Genomic DNA, 19,442 nt, shown 5'->3' with positions numbered 1-19,442 from the left:
TTGATTTTTTTCTCTCTCTAGGCATTGCAGGTGGAGTTCTGAACAAAACAGGTAGCTGCCTTTAAACTGAACTTGAAACAAAGCATTCTTGTTCTAGTGACAATACTGACTGACTTGGATAAAAGCCATTAAAGTGCTCAGCCAGTCTAAATCCTTTTAACTTTAGTAGGAACAGCGGGTGCTGATCAGCCCTCAAGATTTTACTTGAAGAGCAGACAGAGGGGAGGTTTTCAAAAGAGCTGAAGGGATTTAGGATCACAAAACCAATGGATTTAGCCTTTGTCACTTATTTTATCATCTTCCTGTGTTTAGCACTATTGATCAAGACACTGAATAAAATATATGATCTTTATCTTGATGGCATTCTTTTAGGGGTAATTAAAGAAGATAGCTGTATGCCAGGTCATAGACAGCCGTGTCTAGAGGTTACCTTAGGGGTCAGGAGAAGCAGGTGAGGTCTGAGGGGAGCATGTGAAGTCAGAGAGTAGGGAAGCCAGGGAGCGATGCCAGAGATCCAGGGAAACAGGGAGAGCACAGGGACAGGAAGCTAACCAAGTTAGGTGTCCAGGAAATAAAACCTAAATTGGGCTGGGTATCCAGAAGGTCAGGGTAAACTCAGGGTCTGTGGACAAGCCAGTAGTAGCAGTACAAGCCGAGGGTGCAGAAACTTTCCTGTTCCAGGTCAGGGGTTTATACTGGAAGGGGTGGAGGGTCAGCTGACCCTGGCTGGCCATTCCCACGGCAGGGGGTGGGTGTGTGCCTAGGTCCTGGTGGAGTTTCTGGCCGCCTGTGTCTACCCTGGTAGTCTGCTGAGGAGATGGCAGACCAGGCTGAGCAGCTGTGCTAGGCAGGCTGAGGCCTTAGGTCCAAGGCCACAACCGGACAATAGCTTTAATCTGATCCTAAATTTTTCCATGTCAAATTTCAGTTTAGGCAGGATGTTCAGTGTTGGATTACATTTTTATCCTATGTAAAAAAGATCTTTTTAAAAACTTCTGAACTAAAATTTCTGGGGTGGTATTAGTAAAGAGGCATTAACCCAGGGACCTGTCCTCTCCATCTGGGAACCCTTTTGCTGTGTCAACTGATTGGCTGAACAGTTGCACCATCCACTTGTTATTCCAACTTTCCCACGCTGAAGTCCTGAGCACCATATTCCAGCACCTTCATTAGTCATTTATACCACTCTGAGTGTAAAGGTCTGATAAGGGCAAGGTTTCTGGCAATCAAACTGGTCCCAATAATTTTATTTTTAAAGTCAAGTCCCTGAATAAGAGTTTGCAGGATTTAACTTAAGTGCTTGTTTAGGGTTGTGCAAGTAAGTCAGGTATCCGTACAAATTTCTGAAAATATTTTGGAAGATTCCTTGAGACTGCAGTGCAGTTGGACACTATTAAATATAACTTTCTTAAATGCAGTTATAAGTATTTTTTTACCAGCAAAAGGTCAGCTTAAAGAAGGCAGAAATTCATATTAATATTTTATAATGAAACAACAACATTTCATTGTTGCCATGGTTTTGTGTACACACGATAATAAAACAACCACAGAACACTGAAAAAAGGCAATCAATCACTAGACAGGAGGCAGGAATCATTAAAAAAAAGTTCCCCTGGTGTAGGTAGTATTTCTTACTTAAAAGCAAGTGGATTTGGCTCGTTTGCAGAGCTCTGTCATTATAATCTTTTAATCTCAAAGCTGTCAAACCTCCTTAGAGCCAATGTGTTAGAGTAAAATGAGAGAAAGGAAAAATGAAAAAGATGCTCTTCTTCCATAGGAAAACTTGCTTGGTGAATGTAGTTTAGGATGAAAAGCTGGTGGTGTCATTTTGGTAATACTGGTAGTAGTTGATTCATGTTATATTTTCCTGGATCATTCCTACATCTATAAAGCCAGAAACTTGGGAAAATAAGATATTGTCATAAATCCATGGCCTTCTAGGAACTTCACAGTTGTGGCACACAAGAGCTACTCAGAGCCTCATGGCAGCAGCAAGGGCAGATTGCAAAGCTATCAGCTCCAGAAGTGCAGTGATCTAAATTCAACTCTCCACTAACTATCTGCATTATAAAGCCTATGATATGCAGTTGGACAAATCGTGTCTTCTACAGCAGAGAACAGTTCCCCTTGCCACCCAACTAGTAAATATTTCCTACCACTTCACATAATAATAAAAAAATTGAGGTGGCCTCCTACAAAGTCCTGGTACAGTTTCCATCACAGTCTGTGAACAGGTTGTCCCAGGGATATATGGCCAGTAGTGCCTCCATCCTTGCTACCTTTTAGTAGCCTCTGTGAAACTTATCAAGATGCATTAATGAACTTCCAGAAACTTGGTAGCCGCTAGGTCTCTGGATAATATGGTGAGGTTCCTTTGGCACCTTTTTTGACTTGTTAACATCTATGAAATAATGTCTGAGAAGGAAGGGAAAAACACAGTATCCCAGTTTCACAGGCAGATGATCTGTATTGCTTCAGTAAACTCAGCTTTATTATCTCTCACATGGATCAGTCTCTTCCAAGAATAGTTAAACTGTTTGGAGACACACAAATACTGCTATCACTGCTTGATGAGAACTGCCAATATCATCAGCTGTTATTGTGGGCTCACCTATCATCCAGTTGAACTATAAGGAACCTTCTTTTTACTTTAATGGTTTACCAAGTTCCCCTACAGTGGTTGGAGACACTAATAACATGCCCTGAATTACCTGATACAGAGATCACTTCCATATCTGTATTGGGGGATGGGGAAATACATTTTTATATAAGGCTTTTGCTATCTGTTCGCAGGATTAAGCTGTTGTGGAGAGGAAGTTAAATTCCCCCTCTCATAAATAGGGCCTTGAGAAAATTGTGAATTTCTTGTAGAAAATTTGTGACACATGCGCAGGTAAAGTATCATTTTTCAGGGAATATTCACAGAACTACAGCTGTTCTTGGCAAATGGATCCTGGTAGTTCCATAACTATTCTGTGCAGCAGACACCAAGCAGAGGGGGGAAAAATATTACTGGGGTAGAGGGAAGGGAGGGGAGGGGAGGGACTCTTTTCTTTGAAATAGACTTCAGTTTTGTTAAACAAAGGTGGAAAAAAGCTTACTGGCAAAACAGAATGAGGTACTGAAACATTTCATTTAAAGTGAAACACTCCATTCACTTTATTTTAGATAATTTGGGAACTGACTAGAACAAAGATAACCAGGTATTCATACCTCTTAATATCAGTCCCTAATTATCTTAGGCTCAGGAGCCAGAAAAGCCCGAACTAGTGGCCACTTTAAAAATAGGACGGCTGATGACTTGTTCAAAGACACAAGGGTAGTATAACAGGGAGTCCCCATTACTTTAATGGAGGACCAGCCATAGGGAGATCTCGAGGTGGGGAAGCTGCTCATTAGGAGACTGCAGAGGACCAGTTGCCAGGAATTAATAGGCTAAGAGCACCTATTGCAGAGCTAGCTGCCCTGCAGTAGTACAATAGGACACAGACTGTTTAGGTCGCAGAACACCTATCACAGAGCTAGCAGCTGAGCGATAATATAACAGGAGGCACCATGGCAGCCATTAGGTAAGGCAATAAGCCTAGTTGGAAATACCTATGGATGGCTGGGGAAGGCCTATGACTCAAAGGGGTGGGACTTAGGAAGTATATAAGTCAGGGCTGCCAGGGAAGGAGCTGTGCACTGAGATTGTTGGCTGAGCAACAGATTGAGACCCTGCTACAATGCTAACTGCCAGTAAGGAACTGAAGGCTGGTCAAGAACTACCCTCTAGGATGAGAAGGGTTTTGTTATGCAGCTAGGATGCGTATAGATTTAGTTGTAAGCCCAGGGGCTTACTTGTTTTGTTACAGTTGAAACTGGAGCATTGGGTTGGGATTGACAGAGGCAGATGTTATTGTAGTGCCCAAGGGGCAAATGAATACTTTAAGCCCTACCTGAGGCCAAGCTCAAGGCCCAGACAGGTGACTGTTGGGGAAGGTTGAAGCCTAAGCCAAAGGAAGGGCAGAACTAGCGGAAGATAAACGTGGCCAAGGGGACTAGCAACTACACAGAGATTTCCTCTGGACTGAAGAAATGCAGAAACATGCCTGCAGTGGTTCAGGCTACAAGCTGTGGGGTACTCGAGCAGCCCTCCGTTCCCTTCTACAGTACTGAGCTATGGGGGGGCATGGCCAGGTCTCAGCGGGACTTCTGATTAGGGAGGGGCTTAAACTCCCACCCTGCCTGCACAGTCCCAGGCTTTTCCCCACTCACTGCTCAAGGGGTTAGAGTATTGCCAGACCCCAGAGCCCAGCTAGCACTCTGAGGCAAAGGCAGGATGTGCAGTACATGCATCTGTTGAGGCTGTGTAAAACTTTTCAATCCCCCTCTCCCTGCATCTTCATACTGACAGGGGAGGGAGCCAGCAGGGAGCTGATAATACAGCATTTATCAGCGCATCAACAAAGCAAAAGCCTCTCTCATTAGTTCAAGCTCTTCTTAAACAGCTTTTTCCAAGGAAGGAATGGAGGGACACTACCAGCTGACCTGTTGATTAGCTCCAAAAACCCCTAAGTAGACACTGTTCTGTCTGCCTGTCCCAGTGAAATAGGAGAGACGCCCATACAAACTCCACTCATCATTAGCTAGCATACCACATGCCTGGAGTCTGTGCTGCTGTGGGAGATTGGGGGCGGGGGGGCACTGCTTCAGCAGTGAGAGGGGGCAAGGGCAGGGGGAAGCCAGGCAGACCCTGCTGTGCCTACAGTCTCTGCCAGAGCTCTTGCTAGGGAGCAGAGGGGTGGGCCTAGCCCTGTCCTCTGAAGCAAAGAACACAGCCCAGCCCAGCCCAGCCTAGCCCAAGACTGCAAAGCATCTGGGGTGCTGGGGGACTCTGGTTGAACTTAAACAGGAAGGGGTCTGTGGCAGACATTGCATAAACTGGTCTGACCCAACTCAGTTAAGTCTAATACTGCATTCAACCAGGTGTATCTTAAACAGTTTCAGCCATTTTGAAACTGGTTTATGTGCACTGAATTTATGTTCTGTTACAGGATTAAACCGGTTTCTGATCACTTAAACTGGTTTATGTGTAATGTCTGCCCCAGCTTAAATGCTTCTCATAGCCTAACAGCATTATGTTGGGTTAACAGTACAGGCATTCAAAAAGAATAGATTCACTGTTTTTACCAGAAATGATCTTCTCTAAATGTAGGTAGCTTGTTTGAGACACTACTGGAGAGGAAAGAAGGCCTAGAAATTAGGGAATGAGCCTGTGATTTGGAAAACTTGGGTTCAGTCCCCTGCTCTACTGCAGATTTCCTTTGTGACCCAGGAAAAATAATTGGTTACTCTCTTCCTCACTTCTCCATCTTTAAACAGGGAGGAACTACACTCTCAGAGGGATGTTTAGAGGTGAATGCATTAATGACTGTGTCCTTTAGGTAAATACATTCTGTCATATTAAATGTCTGAGAAGTTGTCCTAAAGCTCCAAGAACCACAACACTAGAATATTACTTTCTCTGTATCAGTAGCTGGGGCAATGATCTGCAATAAAATATGAGACCACAAGGATCTGGATCCTTCATCTGGCCATATTTTAAAGCCTGAAATCTACATTTGCATTACTCATCCACAGAAGAAAGCAGGCTACTACTGTACATTCATTCAGATTATCCAGAGAGTGCTCCAGCCAGTCTGCTAGCATTAAATGCGCCATCCTTTTTCCAGTCTAGAGGAGACAGCAATAGATGCCAATCCTCCTCAGTTACACTGGTTCCCAGTTTCCTTCCTCATAACCACCAGCCAGACCCGTGTGACCAAATTAAAAAAAAAAAAGTTCAGTCACTCAGATTGGAAATATATGTGATACTGTTTGCACTGGAACAGAAGAAAGATTCCAGAGGTGTTATAGAGGGTAAAGCTAACTTCCCAGTGTGGAGAAAAGCCCATGCCTAATTTAGAAATAATGAAATTTAGGATTCGTGAGGAGATCAAACTCACTTTGTATATCAGCAAAGGACCCCAATATTCCTTTTAATAGTTGAGGATTTGGAACTGCAGATATTTTCTGTCTTTTATAAAACAGAGTTTTTGAAATATCAAAGGCAGATTGCAGTTTCTTAATAACAGAGGAATAAAATGCGGACCTGGGATTTCAGCATGAACTATTTATTTATAACAAAGTGTAGGATTCACACAAGTCATCCTGCATTGTCACCCATAAATAGTTCATAATTTCAGTTGGGAATGGGGTGGGGTGTATTGGTTTGGGGAATCTGTAATAAATGTCATTTGCCAGGGAACTGATCCTTTGATTGAACTGTGTAGAATCATCATCAAGGAGTCTGTCAGCTGAACCCTGCTGCTGGGTTCACAGGGGCTGGAAATGAACCCAGGCTTTCTTGGAAGTTCAAGCTCAATGAACTGAAACTTTCAAGGACAATTCCCTACAGCTACTGTCCCCTCCCTCAGAAACCCTCTGGCTTCCCTACCCCCATTCTAAAATGTTCACCGATTTTACTGAGAAAGAGCAAGCAGGACATTATAGAGATAACATACAAAGAAAGTAGAATAACAGTAGAGCAGTGAGAGTGACCCCCAGAAGGAGATTTATACTGCTCAACACATGGTCAGTCATCAACAAAGCAGGCACCATTCACAACCTGATCACAGAGGAAACTCCCAGGCTGGCAGGCTTCACCAAAACCTGGCTGGATGACTCATCTGTCTGGCGGCTCAGTGATTCATGAGTCTACAGGAAGAAGGGAGGAGGGAAGAGAAATCTTTTCAGATCTAAGCTTAAATGTGAAAGAAATTCATTCCCCAATAGCAAACACTTGAGTGTGTCCAATTGATATGTGAATCCTTGCACAAAGCCAGTGCAGAAATCCTGGTGTGATATTTCTCTAGGCTCCAAAAAGTAATAAGTTGTAGTACCCAAATTCCCTAAGTCCACAGTTTAAAGAACGTCAGTGAATTGTTGGATATAGCACTCCACAAATTGGCTTAGTATCTTCTCTCTACTATGGCTATGGAATTACAGAGGTGATTGCCTTACCCATATACACACTGAACTTCATTTTAGGATGGGAAATAGAGACTGGGGATGGTATGATTACATCCCTTATCACCCGGTCACAGCCTATTTACTCCAGGTGGAACTTTGAGCTATTACCATGTGATCTCAAGAATGCCTCTGCTTGCAACATCTACAGAAGTCTCAAAAATGGGTTCTTGCAAAGGATTATTGCATTACCGGTACTTATTGCTTCAGACATAGGGGTCAAAATGCTAAATGATTTGGCATCCATATCCAGATGGATTTTACAACAATTAAGTGCCAAAAATAAGCATCGCACTCCCTCTAATGGAGTTTGGCCAAAGAGTCAGTTTGTTGTTAGTTTGCCAGCTGTTTATGATGAGTGTGCAATACAGGCCTCACACCTGCTTCAGTCACAAGGGGCTTTTGCATTATCTGGATGTGACGCTATATTTGTCCTAACATGAACGTATTTTTCACCAGGAAGAAGCCATCATGAGCTGTGAATTAATAATGCATAAGAAAAGCCATCTTAAATGGAGTATAAACTGTTGGAAAGGGGCCCAAACTGTACTGTGATTCATTCCATTTTTGATGGTCTACACCAGGGTATCAAACTCATCTGACCCTACTCATCTGGCGCTAGATGACGGGGGGGGGCGGGGTCCACAGACAGGATCACACTCTAGAGTGGCCACATGCACTAAAACTAGTGTATAGGACCAGACTGACGCAGATGCCACATGCAGTGCACACCCTGAACCAGCATCTGCTTTGCATGTTGGATCTTGTGCATGGGTCTGCCTACAGACCCAGCTGTGCTTTTTATCATCTTGTTACCCTGTCTTGCATCTTTCGGTTTGCATTTAGTTATTTACATGCTGAGACAATTAAAACTATATTTACTGCAATCGATAATTTTGGCTGCAACTTTCAAGGTATGTAAGTGGCTATTGCCCACTGAAATCAGTAGAAGTTAGGCTTCTAAAGGTCTGGCTCGGTCCTTAAATTCTTTTTGGAAAATACATGAGTGCCATTTGTGATTCAGATACCTGTTCAAGAGGAACTAATCTGCCATCACCAACTCATTTCACAGAGGACAACAAGCAACACTCACATGACGGTATCTATCAAATTGTGCTGCACTGGAATTAGTTTCTTACATAGAAGAAAGTCTCTTCATCCTATTACCAGTTACAGGAACCATCCAGTCCCTCTCAAACCAAAGTCACAGGGTGCATCTACACATGACGCAATGGCGATGTAGTGTCCATGACTGTCTACACATAACCAGCAGCTACTTTGCCAGAGCGGTGTGCTCCCCTCGTATAGGATAACTAAAAATAACTGTGCACCCCAAGTACAGCACAATATAGGTGGTTACTGCACTGTGCTTTAGTACTTCCAAAATGAAGTACTAAAGCACAGTGCAGTAACAACATCACCATAGGGCGACATGTAACCGTGCTCATAGAGTCCCAAATTAGCAATAAACCAGAGGACTGATTACCATAATTAACTTGCATGACATTTGCACCAAAAAAGAAATCTAAGTCCCATGCATTTTGCTTCAGGTGATTGTCACTTTCGTGAATTATGCTCTTCTAATACAACCTGCTGTTTTTACTCCTCCTAATCTTGTATGCAGCAAGGCGTTTTGGGACATGTAGTGCAGCACTTACTGCTGATCACACCTTCATATTGACAGAGTGAGAGCATCAACTGGCCACATTTCAGGCCTCCACAGTCAGAGCTTGGCTTGCAAACTAGACTTTGGCCCTTGCTGGTTTATTTATATTTGTGGCACAGGATGTGCTTTGTCCATATTCAAAGGGAGCGCTTGTTTCTTTTTTTAAGTTTGTGATCATCCATAAAAACGGATACTTTGCATTTAGCCACAGGTTTATGAGCTCTCCGCTGCCAACCTAGCTCTACTGCTTAGCCTAGCGTAACTTACAGCACTCAGCAAACACCTGGGGATAGTGCATATGATGGACCACATTTAACTGTGTTTCTGTTTCTACAAAATATTACACTAGGAAAAGAAGTTGGACTTGAATGAAAGTGGTGGATCTAATTTTAGACAGTACCTATGAATGAAATTTGAAACAAGCTGTTCAGGAAATACCTTCCACTAAGCTACTGCCAGGGAGAGTATGTGATTTAATGGTAAATTAGGCAGTTCCTCTGAACAGGTTAGCATGAGAATGTTTTTTTCTTCCAGCTAAATTTGTGAAAAATCTTTCTTCATTTCTAAATATATGTCCATGCTCTTTTACAAGAAGTGTAGGTCTATCAGCTCTTGAGACCAAGTTTCTTCTCTGCTCCAGTACCATATGCCATACATTGTCCTTTGAGTCACTTGTTCTGTGTAGCACCATTCATAAGCGCTATTTGATTAGGTCTGGCATCTAGTTAGGCAAGGTCTGCAAGTGGAAAAGTGAGGATACAAAAGGATTTGACCAATATTAGGAGTAACAGAATCCAGTGTTAGCACAGCTCTGCTTGTATGAGCAGTCTAGTGACTTCAGGACGATGTTGTTAATAGGCAGAAGCCCCAAACTGCTATGCCTCACTTGTAACTTACATGGCAATGTATTACTTCCCCCCTTCTTAGATTGTTCCTTTATTTTTTCATAAATTAGAAAAACCTAGATCACTCCTGCACTAGCAAACACCAGGGTAGGCTTCTGGCCTCCTCATAGCATACCTGCCTTTCCTTCTTATATACCAGATTTACAACTCAAGAGGCCTATCTAGTCTTTCTGCCATAGTGAGTCAGCAACAGACCTGTACTTCCACATACTGTACTTAGGTCTAACTCTGGTTACAGGTGCTTATCTGCAGGAGTAGTCTGATTGTCTTCATATGAGTAACAGTTAAAGAAAGTTTTTTTAAAAAGATCCTTGCAAATAATGATGAATCAAGAGGCCTAATACACCATTACCTCTTTGAGCTGTTTGAAAGTATTCTAACCCAGTGCCAAGCATTTCACAAACCTTTCAGCTATTACTTGAGGGACAAATTTAAGATGCTTCCATTAGGAAAAATCCTGATCATTTTGATGAAGGTTTTCTACCCTTTCAATATATATGGACCGTGTCAGTTGGAGGACTGAGCCAGAGACATTTCTAATACTTTCTCATTTCAGCTGGGATGAAAACCTCATGGTAAACTTCCTTTTTATAGTTTGGCTTCTTTTCTTTTCATCCTATATTGACCCCAGCAGGGTAGAAAAAGAGGAAAAATGTTATTTAAGAAAAAATGAATTTGAAAACATTTATATTTCATAGATTTCATAGACATTAGGGCTGGAAGGGACCTTGGGAGATCATCGAGTCCAGCCCCCTGCCCAAAGGGCAGGAAGTCAGCTGGGGTCATAGGATCCCAGCAAGATAAGCATCCAACTTACTCTTGAAGGTGTTCAATGTAGGTGCTTGAACCACCTCTGCTGGCAGACTGTTCCAGACCTTGGGGGCTCGGACAGTAAAGAAATTCTTCCTTATGTCCAGCCTGAAACGGTCTTGCAGGAGTTTGTGACCGTTCGACCTCATCATCCCTTGGGGTGCTCTGGTGAACAGACGTTCCCCCAGATCCTGGTGTTATATAGATGAAGGAATAGGTGAGCTCTTATGTTATCTAGTGTGGTCATCCTGTTCTTAGAAGTATTTCCCATTTGACTGGATTTTCTGCATAAAGTAGTAATTTTTACTTATATAAAGTAGGTGTTTATGATGTTGTCATCTAAGATTTTGGTAGCATTTTACACCCAGTTACTCCATATGGAACAGGGGAATGAAGAACCAACCTGATGTTTGCAAAGGTTAAGGAAGCACAAAAGGGGCAGAATAAACTTCAAGGAATAAACCTCTACAGGAGCCACATATCTGCTCTGACACATGCTAATTAGCATGCATCGGAGCTGCCTCTGCCTCACATGTATTCAGCGTCCCCACACTTCAGTATGGTGGTGGGGACACTTTAAAGCACTGAATAAACGTATTTGGAGCCACTATAATTAAAGCACCCTCCACCCCAGAGCACATGTAAAGATGCCCTTAGGCCCTAAAACTGTAAGTTCAATAACAATAATATTGTGCACATTTTTAGTATGTTTCTTATAGCCCCACTGAGGTCCTGAAGTCCTGCATGATACAGTTATATACACACTTAAATAGAATTTATAATTAAGCCTTACATATCCCTAATAAGAAAGTGATTATTCTGCTAACTTTAGATAGGAGCACTGATCCATAGTGACACGTACCTGCCATATAGAAGGTTTGTGGCTAGTACAAACCTAGCCATTATGGTCTACTCATTTCTCTGATCAGTAGATCAGATTCTGTCCTTCAGATATATTTCTGAACCTTCAGAAAAAGATTTGTCTTTGGGGATTAGTTATTATTTCAAATGAGACAATTTATCCATTTTATATAGTAATTTTAGCATACAAACAGTGAATGAGTATTACTTATTTGGATACTCTGGAGCTGGTCCAGGATCTCCAGCTCAAATGGCGTCATGGCCAATTAACTAACAGGGTCCATTAAATACCTTACTGAAGGCACTTGATATGATTTTTGCTGTTATGTATTGGTTATTGCCATGCCATTGTAAAAGATTAAAAGAAATAACTTTCCACACACCCTAAAAAATCATCTACCATGAAAGTGGGGGATATGGTTAGAGTATAACCAGGGTTGCCAACCCAAGAAATTTTTTTTTACTGACATATTGTGGCAGAGCACAGTTTGGGTGCTCACCTCATAACACACATGGCAGCAAGCTGGAGAAAAGCCAGCAGTGAAGGCAGCCAGGAAATACCCCAAGGGTCATGTTTTTTAAGGGGGAAGGTGTATGGTGGAGTACCAGCAGGGTACTCGCCATTCTGGGGCTGTTACAAGCTCTATGGGAGCTTGCTTGCGGAGCAGTGGGGAAAAGCCTCCCTCCCCCAGGAACCATTTTAAGGGGGAAGGTGGGTGGCAGAGCACTTCTGGTATCTGCCAGTTTAAGAGCTGGCAGCAGGTGATGTCCCATCGCTGATGAGGGGCCATTTTAGATCCAGGCCAGCAGAGCTGGATGCAGCAGTTTGCTACCTGATGCCATGGAAGGAACATCTCCTGGTGGAGCTGCTTTCCTGCAACAGTTTAGAGGTGAGGGAGAAACTATGGGGAAAGAGGAGGCCTCTTGGTCCTGGGCATGACTTGAAACTGCATCCTGCTGGGGATGTGGCAGGAGAGTCACCAAGAAATGCCAGGCCAATCACCTTCCTATTGAAAGGAGAGTGTGGGGTGCCTTAATACCCCAGCCCCCACAACTGGGTGGGTAACCCTGTAGTAGGGCCCAAGAAGGCAGACCCCTGTAAGAGAATATGGGCTTGTTGCTTAGGAGTCTGATTCCAGGCACCCTTGACTGGTCAATGCTGGGGCCAGGACCAGAAGGGTCAAAAAGGCCAGGGGCCCACTGTAAGGGACACCCAGAGCTGGAGGCCTGGGATTCTGACTGGCCCTGGAGGTGACGCCAGGGCCTGTGTGGCCAAGGGTCCTGGGAGGGCCACACCCAAGAGGGAGAAAAGTGCAGGGAGCTTGGCAGCCCAGAATGAGGGCAGAGTAGACCACCTGATGGGAAGGGATCTAGTTGGGGTCCAGTGTTATGGGACCCAGTGCGGGGCCAAAGACATTAAGAACTTGGATATCATCTGCAAGGCTTGGGATGCAATACAGGGGTGGTTGGAGCTGCATACATAGGCCCAGGAGAACAGGGAATTCTAAGGGTAGCCTCCCACCTAATTAAGACCATAATTATTTAACAACAATATATGTACCTGGGGATCAATATTGACAAGTGCAAGGTGATGCACCTGGGGAGGAAGAACCAGCACCATACCTACAGGCTGGGGAACTCCCTTCTCATCAGTGCAGAAACAGAAAGGATCTTGGAGTCATCATCGATGCCAAGATGAACATGGGCCGGCAGTGTGGGGAGGCAGTCAGGATGGCCAACCGCACCTTTTCATGCATCCACACATGCATCTGATGCAGGTCCAAGAAGTTGATACCCACCTCTGTACAGCACTGGTCAGGCCACAGCTAGAGTACTGTGTCCAGTTCTGGGCGCTGCACTTCAAGAGGGATGCGGACAACATGGAGAGGGTCCAGAGGAGGGCCACTCACATGATCAGGGGGCAGCAGGGCAGGCCCTATGAGGAGAGGCTATGGGACCTGAACCTGTTCAGCTTCCACAAGAGAAGGTTGAGGGGAGATCTAGTGGCCTGTTACAAACTAGTCAGAGGGGACCAGCAGGCACTGGGGAAGTCCCTGTTCCCCCGAGCACTACCAGGAATGACTAGAAATAACGGTCACAAGCTGGCAGAGGGTAGATTCAGACTAGACATCAGGAGGTGCTACTTCATGGTCAGGGCGGCTAGGATCTGGAACCAACTTCCAAGAGAAGTGGTGCTGGCTCCTACCTTAGGGATCTCTAAGACAAGGCTAGACAAACACCTTGCTGGGGTCATTTGACCCCAGTACTCTTTCCTGCCATGGCAGGGGGTCATACTTGATCATCTGCTCAGGTCCCTTACAACCCTACAAACTATGAAACTATGAAACAAGGCATGGCAGGAGAAAACGCAGGTGGCATGCCCAGACGCAGGTGGGAGACCAGCACTGTGGCTGGTCGGGGAGTTCCCACTTTGCCAAACATATGTTTTATGTAATGTAAATGTACCCTGCCCTGAATGGCAGCAACAAGGATGGTTCAAATTCAGAACTTTAGCACCAACTGTAGTAAAAAAGTTTGGCTGTCAGTAAAAAGTTAGATTGGCAATAAAACAAAATGTTTGGGGTTGGCAACTTTGTTTGACTGCAGCAATTGTTTTTTACTGTGCTGCTCCCACTCCAGGGGTCCCCTACACACCACACACCCTGATACCCCCAACTTCACCTGCACTGTGCCCCTTCAATCTGAGTCCTGCCCCACTGGCCCTGCTTCTCCATCCCAGCATGTATTGCTGCCTGATCTGGCCCTACAGCTTCATCTCAGCCACACCTCTCCCTTTCCATCCTGCATGGAGCTAGATAGCCCTGCTTACCTGAGCCCCAGCAGCATTACAAGCAGGGACATAGCAGCAGAAGCACACAGCTAAGGGGAAGGAGAGATGCAGAAGTTCCTGTGGGCCAGAAATCCCTGACAGAGCTCCATGCAGGGTGCTGCACACCCCCTCAGACACCAGGTAGCACTACTCTGCTCTGCCTATCCTCCAACATTCAGCTTTGTTCAGGCAACGGAAGCTTCAATCAAGCTTTATATGGATCTGGGCATTTTTTGGTTTTTGCTTTTTTTATGGACAAGAGTTTTTAGCCATTTACAGATAGTTGGCACCCCTGATTATAATCCTTTATGAGCAATCACAGTGCTTTTCACTTGTTGTGCAGCTCTCAACTGTCACAGTACTTTGCATCTTAGAGTATTTAGTATCTATAATCTAGTTTGAGTATCTAGAATATCTAGACAAAAGGGAGTGCTGAGATAAAATTCCTCTTCCCCTATGGATCTTCAAAGAATCTCTGGATTGAAATTTAGGAGAGGCACAAAAGTGAATTTCTTCTACCTCATGAAGTACAGAGCAGGTCACTTTAAGGAACTTTGCAGTTTGCAGGAGAGCCCTGTCCTGCATGTGTTAAGAGGTTCACCATGGAACGGAGACAGAAGATGCTACCCAGTAGGAGTGTGCAGAATGGGCCGTATTCAGTTAGGATTCAGGCTGAATCAGGGACAGTATTCAATTTGTTGATTTGGATCACTGTCCTCGATTTGATTTGGCTGAATCTGAAGTTTCAATGCCGATCTGGAGAATCAGTGATTTGGTTATAGACACAGCTTTAAATGTTCTTTCTACATACTTCAGGGTACCAGGCACAACTCCTGAAGGCTGTAATGCTGGGGCAGATGGAGCATCCCACAGGAGTGCAATGGGGCCCCCTGTGTGCTTGGCGGCAAAACCGGAAGTGGACCAGAAGTACTTCCACTTCCAGGTCTGCAACGGAGTGTGCGGGCGAGCAGGCCCATGCTCCCCCAGCTCAGTGAACAGCCACAGGGGGAACCTGGGTGCCCCCCAGACCCAAGAGGCACCAGTCACTGAGCTCAGGGAGTGGGGGGGGGGGGGCACCACGCTCGCTGGTGGACCCAGAAGTGGACCGGAAGTGCTTCTGGGCCACGTCTGGATTTGCTGCTGAGCACACTGTTGAGCCCCATGCACTCCTGTGGGACACTCCATCCACCCCACCATTGCAACATTCATGAGCTGCCTGGTACTTTGAGGTATATAGAAAAAAACATTTAAAGCTGTGTCTATGCCCGAATCTCCAAATCTTTCCGAATCTCTCTGAATCTATTTGGAGGGCTCCAATTTGATTCGAAGAGATTTAAGGGTCTCCTGATTCAATTTGTATTCAGAGATTCAGCCACCAAATTGGGCTGAATCTCTGCCGAATCAAATCAGGGACTGAAGCTTTGCACAGCCCTGCTACCCAGTAACATTCTCACACATGTAATCCCCAAGATTTTTTGATATCTAATTTTTTTTTCAAACCTAGAACCATTGAAAGGAACTTGTTAGGAGCTCCCAACTTTATCCCCATGATTGTTGGGCCCCCTCTACATATTACATGTATTATGCAATTAACTGGTTAATTGGACAATTAATTTAGACCAGCTGCATGTGCAAAGTAACTATCATGCCATAAAATAGGTTCAACCAGATATCAAATTAGAGTTTGGCAATGTGTAACAACTTCATAGCTGGTTTCTACCCAGCTTTAATTTGAAAGTGTAGCAATATCTGTGCCCCCATGACTGGGAGCCCCATTAGCTGATGGGCTCCCAGTCATGGGTTGCATCATGTGTTGTCATGGCTGCAAGCCCTGCAGCTGATAAGACTCCCAGCCACAGTAGTGCCCCATGCATTGTCACAGTGAGTGTATACACTATACAATGGTACCAGCACTGGGTATATACAGTAGATCCATCATCAGTACTAATAAAAATAATAAATAGAAAAGTAACAGTCTACATCTATACAGCATCTCTCTGAATAAACATTCCAGTGCACATCAAACATTTCAATGATACCCAGAGCACAGCTCTGGATGGAGGCACAGCGTAACACTATCCATATAATTTCAAAGAAAAGAAAGGTTATCCAAGACTCACAGGTACAATATGCTATTTTTAGGAAAGAGTCATTAGCTCTTTTGGTGTGACATACTGATGAAGTTTTAAAGTAAAGCAAGGGAGGAAGATACTTTATTTAACCCTGCTTATGCCTTCTTAGACTGTAAGTTAAAGCATCCGAAATACCTTGGACCTGATTCCTATCTCAAAGGTAAATCTGTGTTAATTCTTTTGAAGCCAGTGAATAGCAATAATCTTCCACGATCTTCACCTTGTGTTCATTTCCCTTTAATCACCAACAGAGCATGGCTTATACAAAAGCACACACTGTCTTTAGTATGGTTTCTAGCATCCATAAATGAACAGGAACAGCACACGTGTTCCAGCATAGAGCACAGGATCTACCACGAATGACCTTAGAGTAGCAGCAGTCAAAGCCTCGTATTAGTACTTCTGACCATACTTGTAGCCAGAGACCAACACAAGGAATTTTTCATCTCTATTCTAATTCTGAGAGACTTGAAGATATAAGAAGGAATCATGATTTTTATATATATATATATATATATATATATATATAGCTACATGTCATTTAAACTGCTTATTGAGAGGGAGAACAGTTCCCCTTTCTATGCTTTTGCACTGAGTAGTATGGCCTCTGTGCGATTTTTGTGATAGTTGGGATCTGGGTGGCACATGACAAAGCCAGGGGTTTGAGGAGCATGTTCCATTCATTTCTGCAGAGTGTTAAACTGCATGTGTGGAGTTTGTGAGGAATGAGAAGCTATGCAAAATCTTTCATGTGGTTCCTGTTGCTAGGAACACCATTAATCTATATAAGTTTAAAGTGGCTCTGTCATTTGGAATTCCACTCGATTGAACAGAGTTATTCCAGCTTTTCGTAAAAATCAGAATCTGGCATTTGGGGCCAAATTCAGATGTGCAACTAAATGTAACTCCCATGAGAATCTCAGAATCAAATTTAGCAGAAACTCAAGTCACATTAGGAGTTTTCTTCCATGCTTGGTTAAATCAATGTCATGTTATTGTAACTCCAGTGAAATCTATAGTTACCCCACATACAACTGATGTAGCACAGTGGAGAATCATGCCCATTGCTTCAAAACAGGTGGAAGTTGTAAGGCAAAGCAACTTGCATTCACCTGGTGTTGATTTGGTAGGTAAATGCAGCAACAAACAGTCCTATCACCTGTCCTCTGAGACACATACATTTGCACATATATACACATACTCCTTCATTTAGCTCCTTTATTTCCCTGAACTGCATTACTTTTCTGATCACATATACTATCACCACCACTGATTTTACAACTGATGCTTCCTCTAAGGGACCCAGAACCACACAGAAAGGAACCTTCTGCAATGTGGTCTCATGGGCCACATGGAGACAAGTACTTACGTGCCCCATGTAGTGCTGCAGGCACATCTGCAGCACCACATGGCACACATTCAGCTGCAAGGGAGCAGCGTGGAAGGGGGTTTTTTTTGGCCTCTGGTTGTCTAGGGGTCAAAAAAAGAGGTTTAAAAAAAAGGTGGACTGGCGCACACAGGGGCAACGTGCACCGCTTAAAACTGGATCCTGGCCTGCCAAAGATGTTGCCGCCAGAGGATGTGTGGTGGCACAGATGTTCCCTAGGGACAACTAGCAGTGTCACAAGATATCCTGCTGCTAGTTATCCCCAGGGAACCAAATGTCTATGCTCATGTAGACATGGCCATGATTTAAGCTCAGAATACTTGAGGTGAGTTCATAGCTTTGCCACCGACTCTTCTGCCTTTGAACCTCAGTTTGTTACTTGTAATGTGGGCACAGTAATACCATTTTGGGCCTTTGTGAATATTAATTAATTATTTATTAGGTGCTTAGATGCAATGGCAGTAACAGCCATATAAATTTCTAGGCTAATAAGCAAAGGTGTTGCTCTGATACTAGGCCCTGACTCCCACCAGATTATATGAAATCAGTTTTAAAAACTGCACCTTGCATTTGGCCAGAAAATGAATCTAGATTCACAGTTTAAGAAATCTTAGCAGTGGGCCATGTTGTAGGGTCTCCAGAGTCCACACTAAACTCAGCAGGGGGTTTAACTATCTATGAAGAAAGAGGCCTAAACCCCTTCCCCCCACTCCTCCCACTGCCCTCTGCAGAAACTACTCAAGTGGAAAAAGGGGACTCCCCAGTGGGCTCTATAGGTATAATCTCAAACCCATTGAGAGAAATTAGTCTGGCCTTTGACTTCCATGGGCTTTGAGTGAAGTGGTCCAAGCAGGGAATGAAAAGTAGTTTGGGGAATCTTTGCAGAGAAAGGAGGAAACATGCTTTCTTTTCTCCTGATCCACTGAGAGAAATGTATCACGTCCTATGCAAGTGGCATAAAGCCCCTGGGAGGCTATGTTAGTCAATTTATGGGATTCTGTCAAGACTGCATTTTAGAATTACCCACCTGAAGCAAGTCTGTCTGTGCATGGCAGGGTCTCTCCCATCTCTCATCTCTTGAAGAAAGAGCTCTCTCATAAGTTGGCTCTACACAGAAAGACTTGTGCATTTAGCTGGTTTCACAGTCTGCACTGGTGGGAAACACTACCCAAGTCTGAGATTTCTGACAAAAACAAACTTGGGGCACTTTATAAATAAGGAATGTGCACAAGCTCAATCAGATATATATATATTCAGATTCAGCAAACCGTTTGTAAGACCTTCCCCTCAAAACATACATGCATTTTAAACCCACTCTTGCCATCGTACCTTGGAAACAGTCATGCAAAACTATGTACAGAACTGGAACTTTGCAAAGCACACCCTGGAAAGTTCATAGTGCATAAGCCATGGGCACCCTCTGACCCTCTGACGTTTATGGTCTTGGAAAACATCCCAGGAGTATTGAAAGTAAGGATCACAGGGAAAGAGACTTCTCAAAGGAAAATGGCAACTGGTACAGGCTTTTTCTATACTTAGCCTTCTCTAACAGCAGCGGACAGCAGCTCCTTCCTCCCAGTCACCAGAGCACATGCACCTTGAGGCACATTTGACAGCTCCATGTAACTCCACCCAGGAGCCATACCTCCAGAGCACAAAGAGCACACTGGAAGATACCAGCTGAGAAGGGACCATGGTAGCTGGCTGAAGGCGAGGGAGTATCTACACATGCTTTCAGCTGGCTGCCTTACACCACTCTGCAGGACTGGAATGATTCTGCTGGCAGAAAGAAGTGTTCTGT

This window comes from Crocodylus siamensis, chromosome 10 (genome assembly GCF_052110815.1).
Source record: "Crocodylus siamensis isolate JL-2025a chromosome 10, ASM5211081v1, whole genome shotgun sequence".
Taxonomy (NCBI): domain Eukaryota; kingdom Metazoa; phylum Chordata; order Crocodylia; family Crocodylidae; genus Crocodylus; species Crocodylus siamensis.
Note: the sequence above shows the minus strand (reverse complement) of the source record.